At 39.4% G+C, this 3,480-nt stretch overlaps 1 protein-coding gene across 1 annotated transcript in view; it reads right to left on the bottom strand.

The window, feature by feature from the left end:
* LOC103130943 (stonustoxin subunit alpha-like) overlaps positions 1–2,426 on the bottom strand; it is a 35,577-nt gene extending 33,151 nt beyond the window's left edge. Inside the window, exons 1-2 of the mRNA XM_007542474.2 lie at positions 2,020–2,426; positions 1,421–1,515 (exon numbers count right to left, since the gene is read on the bottom strand). The gene's annotated coding sequence lies outside the window, so the exon portion shown is untranslated. The remainder of the gene's footprint in view (positions 1–1,420; positions 1,516–2,019) is intronic.
* Between the last annotated feature and the right edge of the window lie 1,054 nt (positions 2,427–3,480).

Here is a 3,480-nt window from a genome sequence, read left to right as displayed (position 1 = left end):
TTACCAGCTCTGTCTCCAGAATTAGGAGATGATCAAGTTGGACAGTTGCAGAGTTTAGTACATTAGCTCAAGTTGGATTGTTCCATCTGATACTTGAAAAAAGAAAAGATTAACTGCCAAGTTAACTGAAATCATCCAGTGCACTGTTGACATATCTTTTACATTTTAGATGTGAATGTGTTGCTTAAAAAATTTTTTTACTTGTGGATAATGTTGAGACCTACATAACTATGTAGGCTTGAAAAGTTACAGCATAACCTGCAGCAGCACTGAGAAGAAATGAAACTTCACAGAAAGCAGAGCTGGATGAAAATAACCCCACAAACTGAGCAGCCAATAATAATATTGATAGGCTGGTCAACTACTAAGTAATCAATAGTTGCTCCTCTAATGCAAGGACATCCTAATACTTTTGATGTTGCTCTGCTTTATCTTTACTAAGAACATTTCTGCACAGATAGAGGTTGATTAAAACCCTGTGAATGTTGATAAACCAGAAGCCTGCCTCTCTGCTGAATGTTCAGTTTAACTCACTTTTACCCTCAAAGTCAAATCTTCAGTCTGGACCAGAGGTTCTTAACCCTTTTTGAGGTACCGAACCCACCAGTTTCATGTGCACATTCAGTGAACCCTTCTGTAGTGATAAATAAAATATGATTTTTTTGCCCCAAATTCAAGACATAGGGGTGCCCCAACTAGACTCTATTTGGGTCACCCCATGATCACCAAGTCTTCCTAAAAGGTAGAGTCTCTGAGAACAGTTCTTCAAAATATAGTCAGTATTTTCAGCAAAGTTGAGCTGACTGTCCAGGAACGACCCACGGTATTTAAAATCTGCCACAGTTTCAACAGGTTGGCCATCGAGAGAAACTGGAACCACTTTAAGGTCTTGTTTAGATCATTTAATTAGCTCTACATTCTTAAGAGAGTGAAACATTTATAATAAATAATAAAGACTTTGCGGTATTCTGATTTAGTAATGTAATTATATTAGTTGTATTACCTCCCCCACGCCACTAGAGGCAGTACCAACCCCGAAAATATGTGACTAAGGAGCAGATTTAGACTATAGAATGAGAGTGGAACTCCTTCAATCAGTGCTCCTCCGCAGCTCTGATTGGCTCAGCAATGTAACGTGATCCTCTGCACCAAGTGATGGCGAAGCGGGGCGTCATCACGACTTTACACAGTGTGTCTTTACCTCCGCGGCAGAGGCCGACTCACCGAACCCCTGGGGTTCGATCAACCCAGGTTAAGAACCACTGGTTTAGATGTATGGATTGAATACAGTAGTATAAACCTCGACTTCAGCCTATTAATTTTTTTACCTGTTATTTGTTTATGCAACTGTCATTTTGTTTCTTTTGTAATGTCAATTTACAATAATAAATTTGAAAAAATAAAAAATGTAAATTTTTACCAGGAATGACTTTATCTTGGCGGCAGTCGTAGAGCATCCCAAGATAAATGGCCTGCCAAGAGTCGCCACGTCAATCGTCTTCTCAGACTTGTTTTCTAAATCACAAGAGTAACACTATTGTTCAGAAAAACCTAAAAACTTTGAGGACAATCTGATCAAAACTTCTCCAAAATCTGACAACTATAAAACTCTTGAAAAGATGTGGTAGGCGGCACACAGTCAAAATGATAAAGGATGACAGATTCAGCATTATCCAAAACAAGATGAATAGTCTATGATCAGTTACTGTAAATGCATGTGGAAATCCTGGCAGAAACATTAACAGTCAAAATTGAGGACTGACTAATGAAGAACAAATGACAGTTGAAAAAGAAAATATTTAAAATGCCTTGAAAAGTGGAGTTGGCATGAGTGAACAAATAGATGTTTTCAGTATATGCACACTTTTTATGATAAAAATTAAAAATTTAAGCTAAGTGGAAACAGTTACAAATGTATTTTTTATTCCTCTTTAAAAAAAAAAAGCCCTCAAAACCTTCAGGACTGTTGTTTTTATGTTATGATTAAAGCAAAGCCCAAAGAGAAAAAGGGATACTTACTGCAGAAGTGTGCCTGTGTTGTGTTGAGACAGAAGTTTCCTCTTCATCCTCTTATTCTGGGTGAGGGAGACACTCCCCTAAATGTTTATTCATTACTGAGAGGCAGAGCTGAGGGGAAACGGACTCATTTCCCAGAAATGGTGTGACCAGCAGGATGGCCAGCAGAATCCCCCCAGTGTAGAAACAACAGCACTACATCTTGTTATTGGACATTTTCAAGTTATTCATCATATTTACAGTGCAAGACTGAACATCAGTTAACATATGAGTTAACTGAGTGAGAGATCAGTGTTGTGGTACTCGAAGTTGGACTTGGTCTCGAGACCGGTCACATTATGTTAGGCAGGCAGCATGTAAAAGAACAAACTACATATAGATAAGAAAAATCAGTACAATTTAAATATACAGGCAGCAGTTTGTGGGTCACATGCATGTTTGAGTTACATTTATGAAATTTGTAATTATTTTATAATATGTAGACCATGTTGAACTGCAGTACGATTCTGAGTACAATAACTTTTAAAATCTGCCTTTGGCCTTTATTAGATAATACAGAGCTCTGTCTTTCACTTTCAGGTTTACTGTGATGGAGTAACGGTCTCTGATTCTGTGGCCTTTGTGCAGATGGGAGTGGTATCCTGAAATACATTTATCAGCCAGAATAGTTCTTTCAGTTTCAGTTAGAATAAACGGGCCGTTAAAACAAACTGCTCAATAATTCCCTTCAATTCAGAGGCAAAGCTGTTACAGGCTTCCTGTGGGTCCTTGATAAGTCTTAAAAGGCATTGAATTTTTCAATCTAAAAATAAGGCCTTAATTAGCCTTAAAATGCCTTAGATTAATTTTCTTAGAGGTGTTAAAAGTGGAATGATTGTAATGTCTCAAATATTAAAATAAAATAACATTAAAATAAACTAACATTTATTTAAAAAAATATTTCACCAAATGTGTCATGCAGCGCCTGTAGTGGAACCTATTGACCTTATTCCTGGGGGCCTTACTGGGGAAACAATTATGGGTGTTACTTCCGGCGGTTAGCGGAAGTAGCATTATTTCATTGTAATTTGTAGGGTATTGTGTTAATATGGAGCTTTAGCAGAAGTTCAAGCTGGAAGACTCCGCCCCCTCCGTTCATCCATCGACGTCATGCTCATCCCCGTCCTCAGTCTGGACCTCACCCTGCACGTTCAATCAGCAATCAGGCTCTGCATAAAAGGATCCACACCCAAACCGTCAGACGCTTCCCAGCTGCGTTCAATCCGTTCATCTGCACGTCTCAGCTCCTCCACAGCTTCGTGATTCCCCGTCCTTCGACCTCGCGTCCTGCGTCCTTTCTTTTCCCCTCAGGCGCCCCCCGGATGCAAGAGATTTCTCCCGGCCCTAGCCACGATCAGTCCAAGCAGCTTCTCCCGCCTATCTCTCACCTGTCTAGAATTTCACTTATTCCACGATCCACCTCCG

Source organism: Poecilia formosa, unplaced genomic scaffold, assembly GCF_000485575.1.
Source record: "Poecilia formosa unplaced genomic scaffold, Poecilia_formosa-5.1.2 Scaffold698, whole genome shotgun sequence".
Classification (NCBI taxonomy): domain Eukaryota; kingdom Metazoa; phylum Chordata; class Actinopteri; order Cyprinodontiformes; family Poeciliidae; genus Poecilia; species Poecilia formosa.
The sequence above is the reverse complement of the archived record's forward strand: the minus strand, read 5'-3'. Positions and strand labels throughout refer to the sequence as shown.